Raw genomic sequence first — 20,478 nt, 5'->3', positions numbered from 1 at the left:
GTGAATCCAGAAGATGGAAGATGTCTGTGTCTGTCTGTCTCTCTCTCTCTCAAATAAAATGAAAAATAAACAAGGAAATAGTTAAAAGAGTCCCACTGAATCAATACAACAGTGAACTAGAAAAAACAGCTCCCAAGGACTTTCATCTCCCAGTACCCATACCCTGTATTGTCCTCCCTCCTCAAGTATGGACTGAACCTAGTGACTTGCTTCTGATGAGTATAAAGTGGTAAATTGGATGAGAAATCACCTGTGAGATGAAATTGTACAAGACAAACTTCACGCTGTGCCTTTTCTCTCTCTGGCTCCTTGTACATGCCCACCGATGAAGAGAGCCACTTAGGGATTGAGGGGGATTCCCAGCCAACCAGCCAGGGAAGAACTGATTCCCCCAGTCCAGCAGCCCTAGAGAAAACTGAATTTTGCCAAGAACCATGGGAGTGAGCCTGGAAACAGAGTCTTCCCCACTGAGATTTCAAATGAGACTTGCAGATTGAGGGTCCACACCCCAGTGCTCCCTTGTAATAGATCCTGAGGCAGAGGACCCAAATCAGTCAAAGGCAGACTCCTGACCAACAGAAACTGAGACAGTTAATGTTGCTGTTTTAAGCAACTAAATTGTGAGAAACTTGTGAATCCGTGATAGAAAATGAATACATTAAGGAAAATAAGAGGGCAGAAACCCTAACAGTGCACAGCAGTACTGATGGCGCTCCATTCTCCCCTTCTATTCTAGGCATCTGATGCTCTATCAAAGCCATAATCATCTTAGTATGAATCATTTTATCACTGAATCAACTGTTACCTGATATAATTGCAGTTTAGGTCTTATCTCAAATTGAAGAAGGAAAATAATCAGTGATAAGTCAAAAGAATTCTCAAAAAGAAACATTCCTCCAAATTAATACTGCAGAAGGTAGCCACAATCTCCAGCCCCAGTTTAAACACTTGAAATCATCTCATTTGTTTTGAAACTCCTCTCTTCTCTCCTGCTGACTTTTCAGCTAGTCCATCCCCACCTTGGCGACATAATTCTAATTTAAACCTCTATCAAAACCCATTATGATTTCCACTCCATTGCCCTTGAATGCTGTTGAATTAAGATACTAGCATAATTAATGGACCGACTTGCTAACACTATTTCTTCTTCACATCACAGAGAAAATGTCAAGTAACATTTCCTTTAGAAATCAAGACTACTAACAGATTTCACTGTCACTTCTAAATTAGTTAAGAAATAACAAATAGGCAAAGACAAGCAAGAATAGTTAGCAAAAGTATTTCTTCACACAGTAATCATATAGACTTCTAAATAGTTTCCTTTAAAAACATGCAGGAGGGATGATTTAATGCAAATCAATTATGGTTATCTATGGAAGATCAATTCCAGAATACACTCTGTATACTGAAACCTGAAGATGCATACGTATCTTAGAGAAAATAATAGAGTCCTCCCATATACTTTAATAATATGTCCTCCCATACACTTTAAATCATCTCTAGACTGCTTATAAAACAACCCCATGTACATACTATATAAATAGTTATTAGACTGTATTGTTTAGGGTATAAGAAAAAGTTTGTGCATGTTCAGTGCACTTCAACATCTTTTCCAGATATTTCAGATCTCAAAACAGCTGAATCTGCAAGTGCCAAATGCATGGATGCACAGGGTGGACTTTATTTCCCACAAATGACCGTAGAAATCGTCCACCACGTCCAACAAAAGGTTACCTTAAGCATGTAACTGCTGCAATACAAAACAAGGTCTTCTGCATTGTTAATAAAACAAGAGAGAGCACAGAGGAGAAGTGGTAAGGCACTAGGCTGCTAAACTCCAGGGAGATCTCCATAAAGAAAAATGGCTTTCCTGGAATTACACTAGGAGTTAGGAGCAGAGTGGTATTACACCCGGGACCTGGGAGGAGCAGCAGCCACATATATTAGTGTCCGGTGGAAACTCTGTGGCTTAAAATCAGGCGTTTAGTCTCTCATGGTTAGGAGGCCAAAGTGCTGAGTCGGCGTGTCTACAGGGCCTCGCTCAGGGCACAGGCTCTTCCATTCCTGCCCTTCCAACTCTGGGTGCCTGCAGGTGCTCCTTGGCATGTCAACACATCGCTCTGGTCTCTGCCTCCATCTTCACAAAGACTTCTCCATGATTATCTCCAGGTCTTCTATTTTTTCTGCTCATCTCAAATATCTATTTGCCTCTATCTTTTAAGAACACTTGTCAATGAACTTGGGGCCTACCTAATCCAAGGCCATCACCTCATTTCAAGATCCTTAATCACAAAGATACTTTATCCAGAAAAGTGAACATTTACATCTTACAGGGATTAGAATGTAGACACATGGTAGGGATCATCACCCAGCCCTCTACACCAGGCTTTAATCTACTTAAAGTGGGAAGGACACCTCTGCACAATGTTAGGGCCTTTAGAACACCACCAATCTGTAAAGTTAGGTGTCACAGAACTCTACCCAATAGGTCAAAAGGTGATGAAAAACCTGGCAGCTGTTCTAGGCTCCGAGCAAGGAAGAAAAACTTACTAAAAAAATTTAAAACAGCAAAGCCATACTAAATGAACACAGAGTCCAAATGTATACTAAATAAAGTGGTATGAATTGCAAGCCTGAATGTTGATGTAAATTTTCCAGGACCCAAGAAAACCCTTGGGTCATACAGATTTTAGTGTACAATTATCCTGCAATAAGCTTTTCATCATTATAACAAATATATGGGAGAAGCTATTTATGAAACAGAAAGGTTGACCTGGGCTCATCATTTTTGAGGGTCACAGTCCAAGGCTGAGAGGCCCCATTGATCTGGCACCTGCGGAGAGTGGTGAGTAGCAGAGCACATGCAGGGGGAGGATCCATGGCCAGCCAGGAAGCAGAGCAGCTGGGCTGAGGCAGGCTTATGTAACCAAACCTCTTCTGAAATCTACCTTCCAAAGACACACCCCAAGTAGACTAAGGAACTCACTAGGCTCATCTCCTGCACACCATAATTGGATCAAACTTCCACCCTACAAATCATTAAAAACCTCCATGAGTTGGGAAAGCAAATTCTGTTCTAACTAGAGGTAGGCCATGTCCACAATTCAGGGAACATAGGCATCCCACAGAAATTATTAGTATTTTATTTCAAGGGCACTGCTAGGTAGATTCTAGGTTATAGATATCTATGTTGATTTGTGGCATTGCTAAGCAGTGCAGTCTCTGGTTCCTTATTTTTCAAATAGAAGCTTCACCATTCCCCTTCAGGAATGAAATTCCAGGGATATAATGAAAAAAATTAATGGGAGGGAGGGGGCTTTGTGTAGAAAGATGTCATTTACAGATATGTTTACAAAAACCTATAATGAATAAAATATATGTCCATGTTTCCTTTAGTTCAACGATTGTATAACTACAAAATTTGAGAGAATCCAAAATAACTTATCAGATTGGAACACATTCAGAAGAGATTGTTCTGCGACATAGACAGCAAGAACAGTCATACAAAAGCAAACATTTGCCACCTTTAAACACCAACTGAAGATTTTTAATATTTAGAAACTCACTGACATCCCCTCCCTAGAAATTCATTTCCAAATATCCTTTAAAAAGTGAATATGTATTGGGAAATTTTAAGTTTCCTATTCACAGCATCATGCCACTGTGTTTCCTTAGTTTTGAAAATCAATAGAGGTTATTAATCATTCTCCCCAAAACCCACAGACGTGGGCGCTTTAAAAGAGACCTGCAAACGTTTGGGAGGATGTTTAAAGAAGAGTGTGTTCACCATAGTAGAAAAGCCACCCCATGAGCTACAAATAATCAGACGTTTTCATCCTTACATTACTATGATCATGTCTCTAGGAACTCCAAGTAGAACCATCAAACTTCAGAATTGCCACAATACAGCAGCATAACCCCAAGTCATGGGTAATAAAATAATTGTAAGCTGGGCTCTTCATCAAGGACTTTTCTCTGAGTCATTGCCGAGGTACAAGATGTAGTACAGCTATTGTTAATATCTGTCTCCTCTTTGTTTGGCAAGAATCTTTAAAATCGGCGTGGCAAGGTCATAAATAGGAAGGAGGGAAAACACCAATAGAAGGGCTCTTCAGTCCTGAGAGGCATTCTCCCTGAGAGGCCTTTTCCCAGACAGCGAGGATCAGAGGAAGGATCACAAAAAGACTTCTGCAAGATGCTACCCATCATTCCAGAGAGGTCCTTGTCGTGCCCATATTTATTTAATATATTCAGAGTCATCAACCACAGAAAGATCAGTTGCAGATTAAATATTTGGCTTGGAGCTGTGGTTCGCAAACTCTGGCATTCATCAGAGTCACTGCAGGGCTTGTTGAAATCCTGAGCCCACCCCCAGAGTCTCTGAGTCTGTCTGGGGCAGGGCTTGGTATCTGGCATTTCTAACAAGTCCCCAGAGCTTCTGACTCCACAGGGCTGGGCACGGGGTGATCATTTCTAACAAGCTCCCAGGTGATGCTGATGCTGCCGACCTGAGGACCACACTTTGAGAAGCATTTGGTTTTGTTTTGGGGAGATTTTTTTTTCTTTCTTTTTTTTTTACAAATATTTGCTGCTCTGGCAATGATATGCTTGATCCTCATTTCATTATTCCTTTTTTATTTTTTTTATTATTTATTTTCATTTTATTTGTAAGACAAGGAGAGAAAGATTGATAGATGAAGTGAGAGATTCCCTTTACTGCTTCACTCCCCCAGGGCCCACAACAGCCAGGGCTGGGTTAGGCCAAGGTCACAAGCCAGTGATGTGAGGGTGGCAGCCAGCAAAGACGAGCTGAGGCTTGGCAGCACCTGCACTGTGGCCTCACCGGCCCCATAGTCCCACATGTGCCACCCAAATCTCTTACCCCCTTCCCTGCACACCACAGCTGCCAGAGCTTTGCTACAGAAGAACCACTGCCTGCTAAAAATATCCAATACAACTGCCAGCTGCAGCCTCAGCTGGCCTTTAGTTCTTTGTCAGGTTATTACAATGAAGTTACCATGGTCAACACTCCCACTCCCATCATGCACCTGACACCATGACACTTCTGAAATTTCCAAAAAAGGATAAGGAAATAGAAAATACCCAAGTCCTGCCCCAAACTCTGCCCTTTATAAAAATTCAACTACGCCTCACCCCAGACTCCACTCCCTATGCATCCAGATCATATAAAAGCCGCAAGCCAGGTTAAACCAGCTCCTTCCCTCCCAAGAGATTCTGACCCATACTTGTACCTGAGTGTGTACTTGCACCTTAAATAAAGTTTCTCTTCCTGCTCTCATCTATGTCTCAACCTTGAACTCCTTTTGATGATAAACAAGAACTTGGACCTAGCCAGCCAGGGGCCTCTCCACAACACCAAGAACCCAATCCAGGTCTCTCATGTGGGTAGCAGGGACCCAAGAGCCACCACCAGCTGTTTCCCTCTGTGGGCATTAGCAGGAAGCTGGATGGGAAAAAGATTCTCTGATACAGGATGCAGGCATCCCAAATAGCGACAAGCATTGTACCAAATACACACCCAAGAAGTACTAGTTTAAATCAAGGGACTTTTGACTAGTGATTACCAATTCCTTATGTCAAACTTTTTTCTCAGTAAAACTACCAGTGGAATGAAGACTTCAGGCTGCATAAGTAACCGGATACTTTAGAATAAATAAAAAGATCTTAAACATAACTGACATTGTTTTAAGTTGGGTATTTTTCTCTTTTCCTCATAGCAGTCCTTTAAGGTGTATATTATTTATCCCATTGTCCAGATAAACTGAAGCTCAACTCTTTCTGAACACAAAATCTGTATTTTCCCACCATCTCACTGATAAGAAATAGAAAGGTTAAAACCAGTGCCTTACATTTAATCCTAGCCTCTCTCCCCCCTCCAATGGTCAAAGATTTAGAAGTCAGTTGCTGGGGGCTGGCACTGTGGCTAAGCAGGTTAAAGCCCAAGCCTGCAGTACTGGCATCCCATATGTGCACCGGTTTGAGTCCCAGGTGCTCCCCTTCCAATCTAGCTCCTTGCTAATGTGCCTGAGAAAGCACAGAGGATGCCCTAAGTGCTTGGTCCCCTGCACCCACATGGGAGACCCAGATGAAGCTCCTATCTTCAGCCTGGCTCAGTCCTGGACTTTGCGGCCATTTAGGGGGTGAACCAGCAGATGGAAGGGAAGACCACCCCCCAGCCAATCTCTTTCTCCGTCTCTCATTCTATCTGTGTAACTCTGCCTTTTAAATAAATTAAGAAATCTTTTTTAAAGAAGTCAGTTTCTTACTGATAAGGTATTATTAGTATCCTAGAGTTGCACAAAAAGAAATAACAGCATGTCTTAATATTGACTGTTGATAAGCTAAAGCAAACAGTATAGTAGACCTCTACAGATTTACTACCAATGGTTTTATTTTCCTCTCTTCTAATTCTTCTAGTAATTCTATCTCTCTATATTCACCCAGGTAATATTAAGGTACCAAACACTATCTGAGGCTCAGTTCCTACGTCCTGAGAAAAATTAGCCTTGTTAGAGTAGACCAGGCAATTAGGTCTTAATAGAATCCGTGGCAGGCAGTGCCTAGACCTGTCTGAGTCAACCACAGATGCCATGCTTGTCTCTGTTGGATGCAGCATCTGTAGGTTTCAGAAGGAGAATGAGGTCAGCTCTAAGCAAATCTTACAGCTTTTACTTTCCTCTCATTTATGCTCATGGGCAAAAGCAATCAGGGTTATTGAATTCAAGCCAGATTATGGTTGGCTGAAGACAGCTGTCTTTCTCTGGTGCTAATCAGGAGAGAGAGACACAGCATCAGCAAAAGATTGCATAGAGCGATTGGACACAATCTGCAGAAAACGCAAGTGTGGGAAAGGTAGGAAGAAGACAACGGTGATGTAGATGGCAGTGTAACACAGGTCCTCTCTGATCAGAATTCTCTTGTTAGCCAGAGTTAACCTTCTCGGGTAACCCTGCAGAAGTACCCAGCACTATAATGAGACACCATCTTTTGGGCAATGGAGGAAAACAATACAATTTTAAAAAAGAAGAAGAATCTTTGGTGTGAATCAACATTCAACTAAGGCAGGGTGTAAAAAAAGCACTGCCAACCAGGGCAACTTCAATTTCAATTTTAATTAAGAGTAACTCTCCATGCTGTGGGCTGAATGACATCTGGTGCCTGTCCTGGAATCCAAAGAAGTCAGCAGTAAGATATTTCAATTAAAGGACAAATGCCTCACTCCATGCTAGAATGCTAGACCCCAGAATAGGGTACAAGGTTAGATTTGCTCTCTTTAAAAAATAAATAAATAAAAAGAAAAAGATTTTATTTATTTACTTGAGAGGTAGAGTTACAGACAGAAAGAGGGAGAGACATTGACTGATTCACTCCCCAAATGGTCACAACAGCCAGAGTTCAGCCAGTCAAAAGCCAGGAGCCAGGATCTTCTCTCACAGGGGTGCAGGGTTTCAAGCACTTGGGCCATCTTCCACTGCTTTCCCAGGCTGCAAGCAGAGATCTGGATCGGGAGAGGTGCAGCCAGGACATGAACTGGTGCCCATATGGGATGCTGATGCTGCAGGCAGAGGTCAGCCTACTACGCCACAGCGCCAGCCCCACTTGCCGTCTCTTTGCATTCAACAAGCAAACTTCCTCTAAAAAAGTTATGAAATTTCCTTTTCTCCTTGGGTAGCATGCCAAGCAAGGGCTTTCACATTTCAAATAGTTATTGATCCAACTGATTTATGAATAAAAGGAGATAGAAGCAAATGATTTGTTGGCTTTTTCTCCTGCTGCTTGTGATTAGATTTGAAAACACTTTGATTTCTGAGAGTAAACAACACGAGTCTGCCCTCTAGAGCCAGTCTCTTCTCCCATAGAAAAACACCAATTCCCCCTGTGACCTGTCACACTGGAAGTGGAGGCCGGCTCCCTGAGCCACCCCCACGTGGAAAAATCAAGGTCAAAGTGATACTATTTAGGTGGACCAGAGCCCATTCCTAGGGAAATTTGCAGACTCAATCCTGAAAGATCACCTTTAACCTGTTGAGAAAAATTTCACGGGGCTAGGAGTCAGGGTACCTGGGTTCTATGGGCAGCCCTAACACTATTTACCGAATGCTAATTTATACCAAGCCTATGTCAAAAAGGCAAAAATCACTAAATTCATGCCTTAGACCATACTATTCCATCCTCCGGGCCTCAAGTTCCTTTTCAGCCTCTATGATCAGACGGGACATGCACTTCCAACATTAAATCCTTATGATGAGTCATTATCATCCCCAATGATAATTTGTAGTCTGGAATTTAATTTTCACACAAATCATCTATCTCATTTGACACTTACAGTTATCCAGGGAAACAGAACACTTGAGAAAGAGATAAAGATGTCAATAATGAGTTATCATCATTTATTTATAAGTTCTAATCCAGGTTTTTTTGTGTTTTCCACTCAGATCCTGAAAATGTGCAAAATAGGATTGCTACAGATGATTCTGTGAGAAGAATAGAATTCTGGTTTTCTTTACCTCACTGCTTACTGAGCCTCTGTACCCTCATCAGCTTAGTAAGGATGCTGGAAGATATAGGTCCACTCCAGTAGTGTGAAATGCAACATCAAGTTATCCAACCTCTGATCTTAAACTTGCCTTGAAAAACCTTTCTGACATATAACCTTCCAGTTCCTAAAAAATCTGAGGATCACACTTTTTTATTTGAAAGGTAGAGAGACAGACAAAGATTGCCTACCTCCTGATTCACTCGCCAATTCCCCTAACAGTTAGAGCTAGACCAGGCCAAAGCCAAGAGCCAGGAACTCAACTTGGATCCTCCACATGGGTGGCAGAGACCTAACAGAGCCATCACCTGCTACCTCCAAGAGTGCAGATAGACAGGAAGCTGGAATCAGGAGCACAGCTGGACTTAAACCAAAGTCTTCCCATATGGAATGAAGGCAGTTGAAGCAACATCTTCACTGCCTTACCAAATGCCTGCCCTGTGATCATTCCGTCTCTCACAGAAACAGCTATTACATCTCTCAAGGATTTAATGAAGTCGATGATTTCTCCCTGTCTCTGTCTCTAATGTACACCTTCCAGGAAAGACTTGCTCGGCGATCTACCTTTACCCACACCTCTCAAGTGCCTGTGCTGTACTTTCTACGCACCTGCCCCTCCCATCTTGAGCGCTAGGCTACCATTCAAAAGCAGTTTCTCTTCTCTAACTCTTCTCCACCATTCAGCTTCTATCTTTCACATCCTAAGATATGGAGAGTTTGTGAAAGGTAATTCTGATACAACTTTGGCAAGCCTAAAACCTGGCCAGCAAGACCAGTGGTAACAAATGATGGCTTTTACATTCAAGTATTCTTCTAATGACTAGCACATTCAACTGAAAATTGCTCCATAGAGGTCCAAGGCCCTTCTACAACTTCACTTTTCCAACAAAAGAGTTTGATGATGTACCTGGAGGCAAGTCAGATTATTCTGGAGTAGACAAAGAGAAAAAACAAAAGAATAACCAAGCATTATTTCCTTTCTCTGTCACAATGGTATCCCAGATACCTTTGGCTCCAGTGACTCCTATCTCAGGAGCGTGTTGATGTTTACAGAAATGAGGCAAATGCTACAATTCTGAATTATTAGAATATTCTTTGACAGTATTTTAGAGGAATTCCTAAATTCATCAACAGACTACTCTTGAATTTTACCACCTACCTACTTACACACACACACACACACACTGATAGCTTTTAGTAGACTAACCCATACTACAAATCATCATTACATGCTTTGTACAGGCACAGCTGTATCCCACCATATCCTGCAAGAAGTCTAGCAAGAAGACTGGGAATTGCTGATTGAAGTATAGAATTTACTCTGTATTACCTTCAGAGCCTCAGATGTTCTTTGAACATCTCCCAAACCAAGACTAAAACTGAAACCAAGACCTGAAGGCTCATTTGCAACCTGAAAATGAAACCCTGCACTAAATTCTCCCAGCTTAACCCTGCTTACATGCAACGTGCCCAGCCACCTGGCCACAAATCTCCTTTCCACTCCACCTCCACAGCACCTCCTCTCCTTACTAAACCTAGTTCAGGCCAAATTACCATTTTAATGGGCTACAGGGGTAGCTTGGAGCCAGTTTACATTCCTCCACATTTCTTAAAATCACCACCTCATACATTTTCCACACTCCTGGCATAATTTTATCTTTTTTTTTTTTTTTTGACAGAGTTATAGACAGCAAGAGAGAGAGACAGAGAAAGGTTTCCTTCTGTTGGTTCACCCCCCAAATGGCCGCCACAGCCAACGCGCTGCGCCAATCCAAAGCCGGGAGCCAGGTGCTTCCTCCCGGTCTCCCATGTGGGTGCAGGGGCCCAAGCAGTTGGGCCATCCTCCACTGCCCTCCCGGGCCACATCAGAGAGCTGGACTGGAAGAGGAGCAACTGGGACTAGAACCCAGCACCCATATGGGATGCCAGAGCCGCAGGCAGAGGATTAACCAAGTGAGCCACTGCGCCGGCCCACTCCTGGCAAAATTTTAAAACCCGGTTCTGATTTGCTACTTCCTGCTGCAAAAATTGTCAGAGTCCTGTGAAATAAGCCCAGTACCACCACCTGTCACTCAAGACTCTCTCTGATCCTTCCCAAACCCACCCCATCTCCCAGGCAATGCCCTGCTGCTTCTCAAACTCTAAGCTTTGGTTGTCACAATTCCCTGGGCATAAGCTGGCCTTTCCCTGGCTCTACTTGTAAAAGCTCCATATCAGTGAGGTCTGAATTCAAATACCATCTCCCTAGGAATCTTTCATACCTTCCCCACCTTGTCCTCTACCACTCTCGGTTCATGCAGAATTAATGCCTCCTTCGTTGCCAACCCAAAGTGCTCTGTACTACTTCTACATCTCTAATCACCTGCTGTTCACATTATCTTCATTTGCAAATTAGCCGTGTCACCTTTCACTAGGGTTAATGATTAAGTATTAATATTCACATTCTCCAGGGTCCAAGAACATGACTTTCACATTGTCCATGTTAATAAACATTGATTGAGTTAGACTAGTCTCTCCTTGATGTCCATTATTTCTATAGGATGATGGTCCTTAAAGAAATGGACATTTTTCAACAAGAGAAGTACTGAGTGTTTTGTTCATTTTATGGGGTCTTGCCAGGAGTACTTGCCATAAACAGCTTTAATAAATCATTGACAGAAATAGATTAGCACTCAAAACTTACTAGTTTTCTAGTCTGTCTTCCCATGTAGTGCAGAAATTCCATCCCTTTATTCTTTAATATTATCATTGATATGAAGCTCACTGTCGCAAACTTCTAGTTCAGAAAGTAAAACTATAAGTGACCTCAACAATTTTCCTTTATTGGAGGCAAAGGGTAAAAGTGGCTTCTCACTGCAGAGTTAGCTTGAGAATAATTTATGACAGCTAATTAAACCCTAGCCTGATATTTTCTATTTTTAAAGGGGCAACCAATTATTTACTCATTCATTTTCCTTTATGTGCTTAGGAGAACTTTTAAATACATTGTCAAATGTCAAGCAGAGGTGAGTGGCAGCCTGGAATTAAAGCAGGCACTGTATGCCCGGGGTCTAGCTTCTCTTGGTCTGCTGGGCACTATGACTTGGAAATGAAACTCTGCTATGCTCTAATGCTCTCCTCTTTTTTCAGATTTCATTTTAATAACTTTATTGACATGTCAAGGTGGACAAAGTTGTCAAAGGTGCTATCAAATAGCCAAATAAATCAAAGCTGGATCTATCCTCATTCCCCATTACTTTACTGTCTATTTCTAACATCACCAGGGTCCATTCACAAATCTCTGATGCTTTGTCAATGTCAGATGGACGTTCAGTTTCTCCTTGAAGATTCTCCCTGTGACGTTATGGAACATAAGCCACTGTTATTCCATATCCAGGAAAGCTTCATAGGTCTTTCAATTCTAGCCTTTTTCTCCCATGTTTTAGCTTAGTTTCTCGTGGGTTGTACATGGAGGTGTATAGGGCTTAAAAAAATGTAACTAATCGTAGCCCTCTTTCCTAATGAGCCCAAAAAAGCCTCAGTATCATGCTGGTGTCCGTCTCTACCAGCCAACCAGAGTTGGAACAAGAGCTGAAACCTCTTTGCTGTCTCAGAGTCTAGCAAAATGTCATATCAGGTCACTGAGAATGATAGAGCTGGGAAGAGGTATGGTTCATTAAGCCCAATATCCTGTAATAGAGGCAACTACAAAGGAAGGACTGAGGGAGGGATCGGTGTCCTCTTTGACATCAGCCTTAAAAGCGAGTTCCCCTTGATACTGCTAATGGATCTGCAGTTCATAAAATTTACCCAAGGCCATGTTGATTTCTAGTTTGCAAATGAGTAACAACTAAGTCAGCAGAAGTCTGTAGGTGTGTGAAGGGACTTGGTTGGCTCTTGGCAACTGACAGATAGAAATTTCACTGAAATTTCTCAACACTCTGAGTGTTGTCTTTCAGGCAAATGGTGCTATATTTTTGCTTGGAATTTTATTTGTAAAACCATTCTTTTTGGATTCATAATTCCCTGTGCGGAATCCCTGGACACATTATAGTTTTTGTTTCCTCATTGTCAGCAAACAAGTATTAAGTACTACTGTGAGTGCTGTGTGTTATTTCATTTGTGACTTCTCCCATGTGCACTGTACTCACACACACACATAGCACGAGGAATTCTTACATTTCAGGATATCCACATGATTTCCTGTCTCAGTTCCTTCCATCTTTATTAAATTGTAAATTGTCCATCTCCAGTGAGGACTTCTGACTTAATGTATTCCTGCTGCCTGTAAAAAAAAAAAAAAAAAAGTCCCAGTTTAGGAAATCTACAAACAAGAGGAATTCATTTCTCACAGTTTTGGAAGCTGGAAAATCCAAGGTCATGGGAGCAGTCGATTCACTGTCTGGCACGTTCCCTTCTAAGATGGCACTTCGTTGGCAATGGGATGCAGAAGGGTAAGAGGAATGAGCACTGTGAACACAGGGCAGAAGAGACAGAAAGGGAAAGGGGCCTAACTGGTTCTCTCCAGCCCCACCTTCTCTTGAATCAACTTGGTGATAAGGTGTCAACATACGAACTTTGGAGGGACACCAAACCATAGTACCTTCTGTACTCCCATGTCTAAAAGAACAGGTCATCGCCCACATCTCTAACAATCCCTCTCCACGTCTTGCTTTATTTTTCTACTTACACTCACAACCAGGCTGTATATTCAACTTATTTTTCTTATGACTATCTTTATTTGTCTCTAGAATATAAAGGGCAGGAACTTTTGCTTGCTTTATTCATTGCTATATTCCCAGCATCTAAAGCAATGCCCAACATATAGTAGGCTTCTAGCATGTTGGTGGAATAAATGAATGGATAAGCTCTCTGAGAAAGCAGCATTTTGTCAATAAGGAAATACAGGTTCAGACAGGTCAAGTAATTTCCTCAAGGTCATAAATACTGCCCCAACCCCCATAAAATGACAGAAAAGAACAAGAAAAAGTAATCTTTAAAAATATATTGGGGCCAATCTGTGGAGCAGTGGGATAAGCTACCATCTAGGGCACCAGCATCCCATATGAGCAACATTTGGAGTCACAGCTTCTGGACTTCTGATCCAGCTCCCTGCTAATGCACCTGGGAAAGTAGCAGACAATGGCTCAATTTTCTTTTGTAGTATATGTGCTGTCAAAGCGAGCACAGAGAATGGCTCAAGTACTTGGGCCCCTGCCACCCACATGGGAGGCCTGGATGGAGTCCCAGACTCCTGGCTTTGGCCTGGCCCAACCTTGAACAGGGTGTCTTTTGGTGAGTGAAGCAGTGGATGGAAGATATCTTTCTTATCTCCCTCCCTAATTCTGCCTTTCAAATAAATAAATAAGTCTTTTTAGAAAGTATTTCTATTCATTTGGAAGTTGATTCAATTAGTAAAGCAGGTAGCACCTCATCTCTGTCCCTGTGCTTAGGATGTGTTGCTGGGCTTGTGTTAAACCTCTCCCGACTACCAGTGTTCCAAAGGTCAATCTTTAATGGTGTGCCTTAACCACAGGACAACAAAGATAGTGCAGGCAAGTGAAAATCACATTAATTTCATTCAATTCCACAACAACTCACATTTGTAAATCTCAACACTGTTTCAATGTGCTATCACATACATTTAATGTAACGTCACTCTGGACTGTGCCAGTAGCACTATCTCCATTTTACAGTGTAGAACACAGTAAATCAAAGCAACCACATTGATTTGCTCGAGATCACATATTGAATGACAGACCTGGATCTGGAATTAGGAAAATCAGGAAGGCCTGCTCTCTAGTTAGACAGACCTGGGTTGAAATTTGAACCTTACCTCTTCTAGCTGTGTGGCTTCTCCAAGCCTCTCTTTATCTACCAAACGGGGACCCTCCCATGTCACAAGGCTGTTGTGAGAAGTCCATGATGTGATGTATGAGGCATAGGAAGCCCAGTGACAGAGACCTAACAGAACCACCCCCCGCCATGTTTTCTCTCCTGCCTGTCCCTGCCCTGCAATTCTGCCTGCCTCCTAGCCCAGTGCTCTTCCATCCAAAACAACTATACAGCTCATGGTGGAGACACATTTTTATGGGCTTATTTAAAGGCTGGTACACATTTCAGTGAATTTATCAGTAACTCAGCCAGAGAATTCAAGGCCCAGTAGGGTATTTCACAGTCTAAATGCCAGATGTACTCAGAAGAGGCCAAAGCATGTGTGATTAGAGTTGGGAGCAGCTACTGACTCTCAAATAAAATCTAAGAAGCTGTGGTTTAGTTGAAGGCCTCCTGTGAGATGTATTTTTCACTATAAAAATGCAGCTCTTTGGTAGCAGGCTAGAGTTGTCTCAATGTGCTCCAAGAGAACTGCCAGTTGTATCATTCATTGAGCAGATTCATTGTGATATTAATTATTATTTTCTCATCTTTCACCTACAGAGGTTACATGCACAGTATACTCCTCAATAAAGCAAGCTTAACAATGAGGATGTGCTACAACAGCATTGGTAGCATAGTTGAGTTTGAAGCATGGAGTTTGTAATAACTATCATTTCGTGGCAAAAACCGAGGTCATTTTTGAGGAAGTAAGGGCATAGCAGTTTCAAAAATCTGGTTCCACTGCTGAATTCCAGGGAAAGCCTTTCATTTCCCGGGGCACCAGTGCGCATTCCTACCTCTAAGCACACCACGTGACATAGAGTGTCTGTGACATCCAGCGACACAGTTGAAAGGGGACTTGGTACCCACTTAGTGGTTAACAACCATAACAGAGAGATTGGCTTTTTCACTTTTTCTGATTATCTTAATATACCACTCTTGATACAACAACACATATAAAATTCCAAAGGAAGTGATTCTATTAAGAAAGGAAATAGAAGTCACCCAGTGTCATATGTTTAAACCTTAACTTTTGCCTATGAAAACTCATTGGGCCAATCCACCTTTGGACTTGACTTGCTGGTAGCCTGGTTTGCCCTGAACAGCAGGCCTAGAACTCCCTCTCTCTAACTAGTGTTGCTCCTTCACCATCCCACATTCTGTCCCATGTGTCTGACCACAAATCTTTCTCACCTTGATTTTTCCCTTATTGCAATAGCTAAGATCCTTCCTAGCAGTTCTTAGCAAGCCCCTTCTTTCCATAATCACCTTCCCACCATCTCTACATATAAAACCTTTACTCACTACGCCTTTTTGGGCACATTGCTAGCTTAGATTTTGAGCATCTTCCTGTTACAATATTCCTCCTTAATAAAGTCTTTCATTACTAATGTCCAGACTTGCATAGTTTCCTTTTAATAATATTCATACTTCCCTGATGTCTCCCATTTTATTTAAAAACTCAGATGGCCAGTTTACTCAAATTTGAGAATGAAAGCCAACTGGACCCCCACTATAAATGTGATGGGGTTAATATCTGTCTCTGATGCACCACCAGGCTGCAACCTGCCTGCCACCCCCAACTTTTTTCATCATTTTACCTTGGCATCTGACACAACACCAACAACAGAGCAGATACTCAGTGTATGCCTATTGAGTGAACTATCAAAGTCCTTGAAAACAGTATCTTTATTGGCTATGTTCCAGGCAAGCACTGTGCCTGGAACCAACTACACAAAATCCCCTGCCCTGATGGAGCTCATACTGTAAGATAATAAAGAAAACTGTGCAAAGTATTAAATTATATATGCTCAGGTAGAGGCAGGGAAGAAAACAGGATTAAAAGAATCAGGAATTGATGTGCAGAGATGGCATGAATTACCATTATTAAGATGGTCAGGGTATGCCTGGAGGAAAAAGTGACAATTGGACAAAGGCCAGAAGCAACAAGGGAAGTTATCCAGTGAACAATATGTTAGAAGAGTATTCCAAAGAGGAGAAATAGCTGGTGCAAAGGACCTAAGGTAGGAATGTTCTGAACTTATTTTAGTAATCGGAGGGAGACTAGCACAGATATAACACAGAGTGGGGGAGTAGTGGGAGATGAGATGGAACAAGAGACTGAATCACAGAAGAGCCTGTAGATCATTTTAAGATGTGGATGTGGCTTTTATGCCCACGAGAGTATCTCAGGCATGGAAAGCCAAGACACTGTGCCAAAAAATGACCTAAATGAAAGATCTCTGTGAATGAGATCTCGGTGGAATGAAGGGACCAAAGCAGGAGGTACCTTTCTCTGAAGGGAGGAGAGAACTTCTACTTTGACTATGGCCTGTCTAAATAAGAGCAGAGTTGGCAAACTCAAGAGGCTTCCATAGCCTTGCAGCTCATCGTAAGAGCCTTGGGTGATTACTGAAGCCATAAACAAGAGTGTCAGTTGTTAAATCAACAACAGGAGTCACTGTGCACTTACTCCCTATGTAGGATCTCTGCCCTTAATGTGTTGTACTTTGAGAATTCATGGTAAAACTAATCTTCAAACAGTACTTTGAGTGTCTGTGGTGGGTGCAAACTGTTAAAATCTTTACTCGGTATAGAGTTGATCTTCTGTATATAAAGGTAATTAAAAATGAATCTTAATGAAGAATGGGATAGGAGAGGGAGTAAGAGATGGGATGGTTTGCAGGTGGGAGGGTGGTTATAGGGGGAAGTACTTGTGGGGAGCAACTCGGACTAGACTAAGTTACTGGAATTAAGACTTATTCTATGCATCTGCTCTCCCACAATATGGCGCTGGGAGAGGAGAAAACAGCTTCTACGCAGCTGCCTCTTGCCAACTTGAGTGATGACCTCCAGGAGCTGATCCTGCTCCTGATTGGAGGAGAGCAGCGTACTCGGCGTGTGGGCAGCCGAGTTGGGATTGGCGGAAGAGGACTATAAAGGAGGAGAGAGACAACATGCACCAGGAACATCTGAGGGAACACCTGTGCAGCCCCCGAGAGAGCCGGCCGGCAGTGTGCCACTCCCCTGCGGAAGTGGGGAAAGTGGCCAGGGGGAACCGCCCTTCCACGGAGGTGGAAGGGACGGTAGCCAACCTGGGAAGAACCAGCAGCAAACCCGGGGAGGGCCGAGCAGACAAAAGAACAGCGCAGGGTCCTGTGTCGTTCCTCCACGAAGACGGGGAGCAACATAATGGTGCCGTGACTCGGATAGGAAGCCTAGGCAGGGTTTAGTGTCGTTCCTCCATGAAGAGGGGGAGCGACATAATGGTGCCATGACTCGGATAGGAAACCTAGGAGGGAAGAAGCGGGAAGAAGTGGGAAAATACCGGAGAGACTAGCAAAGAGCCTAGGGAAAAGCCGGACGCAAAAGGTGCCGGAAGAAGCTATCAAAAGCCTAGGAATAGACTCAGATATGGACTACGGGGGGAAGCTGGGAGAAATCTCTAAGGTCGAAAGCGAAAGTGAAAGCTAGAGCAAACAGACTCGGATACGGACTGTGGGGAGAAGCCAGGAGAAATGAGGGAGGAATATTGTTGGAAGAAAACTTAGGGAAACATACCGGGTAGAGAAAAATGTTAGGGAAATTGAAGCTGCGGGGGCAGGCCAAGGCGGAGACGTAAGCCAGCTTGGAATTCTTTAAGTCAGCCCGGGGGGCAAAAGGCAAAAATCTGGAACCAGAGGCAGAGACGTGGGCCGCCAGGTTGGAATCCGTCAGATTAGCCCAGGGAGCAAAAGACGGGAAGCCAAGCCGAAAGGCGCAGACGTGAGCTAGGTTGAATTCGCCAGGTTAGCCCGGGGAACTTAGATTGAATACCAGCGGCGGAAACGTGAGCTGGGGCTGTGTGACTCGCGGAAGCCGCCGCGTGCAGAGAGAGCACGGGGCGTGAATAGATAGGGAACGTGGGGCTAGTGCGAGGCCGTGGTGCAGGCCCGAAGGGGCGCGGAGACCGCGGAGTGCACGCGCAAAGCTGGGAAGCCGCACAGATGAGAGAAGCGCGGGCTGAAGCGGCTCAGAGCTGGGAAGCCGCCGAGAAGCAGCCTCGGGGCGGGCGCTGGGAAGCCGCAGGGATAAGAGAAACAGACATTTAGAAGTAAAATGAGAGAAATAGGAATGCTGGTAGATAAAAGTAAAATGGGAGAGATAGGAATGCCCGGAGATAGAGAAATAGAGAAAAATAAGGCCTCCCCTCAACATGGCAATGAGAGAGCTTGGATTCGGTCTGCCTGATTAGTAAGGCGATAAGCACCAGTAGGCAGCTCGACCAGAGTATGAGCTGCAGGTCACCGAAGATAGGCACGAATCAATACCAATAAGTCTCCCCACAATACGGCAATGAGAAGGCTTGGATTTGGTTTGCCTGATTGATAGGGCTTGTAAGCACCTGCAGGCAGTTCTAGCAGAGCAGAGCATGTGCTGCAGGGCACCGAACACAGGCACGCATCAGCGCCTAAAAACCTCCTCACAACATGGCGAAGAGAGGACCTGGATTCGGTTTGCCTTATTGGTAGGGCTTGTAAGCACCTGTGGGCAACTCTAGCAAGCAGAGCAGAGTGTGTGCCGTGGGGCACCGAAGACAGGCACGTATCAACGCCAAAAATAAAAAGAAAGGGGGATCTGTGGGGAGCAACTCGGACTAGACTAAGTTACTGGAATTAAGACTTATTCTATGCATCTGCTCTCCCACAATATGGCGCTGGGAGAGGAGAAAACAGCTTCTACGCAGCTGCCTCTTGCCAACTTGAGTGATGACCTCCAGGAGCTGATCCTGCTCCTGATTGGAGGAGAGCAGCGTACTCGGCGTGTGGGCAGCCGAGTTGGGATTGGCGGAAGAGGACTATAAAGGAGGAGAGAGACAACATGCACCAGGAACATCTGAGGGAACACCTGTGCAGCCCCCGAGAGAGCTGGCCGGCGGTGTGCTGCTCCCCCGCGGAAGTGGGGAAAAGTGGCAGGGGGAACAGCCCTTCCATGGAGGTGGAAGGGATGGCAGCCAACCCAGGAAGAACCAGCAGCAAACCCGGGGAGGGCCGAGCAGACAAAAGAACAGCGCAGGGTCCTGTGTCGTTCCTCCACGAAGACGGGGAGCGACAGTACTTCTATAATCCAAAAGTTGGACTTTCAAATTTATATTTATTAAATAAAAATTTTCTATTAAAAATTATTTGGATTTTATTCTGAAAGAAATGAGAAGCTGGTGCCTGTTTTATACCGTGGAGAAATATGATATGACTGGTATTTCAAAGGACCACCATGGCTGCTGCATTGATAACAGACTATAGAAAGGTTAAAAAAGGTGGGGAGGGAATAACAGAAAAGACTAATTAGCAAGCTCTTACAATAACCCAAGAAAGATACAGTGGTGGAGATGGGAAAGTGGCGCTGGCCAAGGTGAATGTTCTAGAGATGGAAAGAAGGAGTTAGATACTAGGTATAGCTTGAAGATGGGACTAACCAATTTTTGGATGCTCACTCCTACATATTGTTTTATAGAATATAAAGAGTTTCACATAGTATATGTATTCATATATGCGAACAGATTCATGCTTATTCTTATAATAACATATCTTTCTTTTGCATTCCCACTTGGGAAGAGAAAGTGCAGTTGGCATAAAATTCTGATTATGTCTATGAGAATACATTGAGCACATAAATATCATTCAAAATGCAAGTCAAGGGGATCTGTATTATGGAGCAGTGGGTTAAAATGCTGCTTCCAACACTGGCATCCCTTATCAGCATGCCAGTTTAAGTTCCATCTCTTTGCCTGCAATCCAGTTCCACTTTAATATGTGTTGGAAAACAGCAAATGGTGGCCCAAATATTTGGGCCCCTGCTAACCACATGGGAGACCTGAGTGAAGTTCCTAGCTCCTGATTTTGGCCTGGCCCAGCATTTACCATTGCAGCCCTTTAGGGAGTGAACCTGAAGATGGTAGATCTGCCTCCATCTCCCACCCCACCCCCCCCCATTTCTTTCTCTCTCTCTCCCCCCTTCTCCTTCTTTCTGTCTCTCTACCTTTCAAATAAATACATAAGTTTTAAAAAATATAAAGATAAGTAAAT

The 20,478-nt window shown here is 43.4% G+C and overlaps 1 long non-coding RNA gene across 1 annotated transcript in view; it reads right to left on the bottom strand.

Annotated features, from left to right (window-relative positions):
* The window catches only part of LOC138845368 (uncharacterized), a 328,457-nt gene that overhangs the window by 49,268 nt on the left and 258,711 nt on the right, over nt 1–20,478 (bottom strand). Inside the window, exon 5 of the long non-coding RNA XR_011382415.1 lies at nt 12,716–12,821. This is a non-coding gene — a long non-coding RNA (uncharacterized lncRNA). The remainder of the gene's footprint in view (nt 1–12,715; nt 12,822–20,478) is intronic.

The sequence above is a fragment of the Oryctolagus cuniculus genome, chromosome 15, assembly GCF_964237555.1.
Source record: "Oryctolagus cuniculus chromosome 15, mOryCun1.1, whole genome shotgun sequence".
Classification (NCBI taxonomy): domain Eukaryota; kingdom Metazoa; phylum Chordata; class Mammalia; order Lagomorpha; family Leporidae; genus Oryctolagus; species Oryctolagus cuniculus.
Note: the sequence above shows the minus strand (reverse complement) of the source record. Positions and strands in the feature narration are given on the sequence as shown.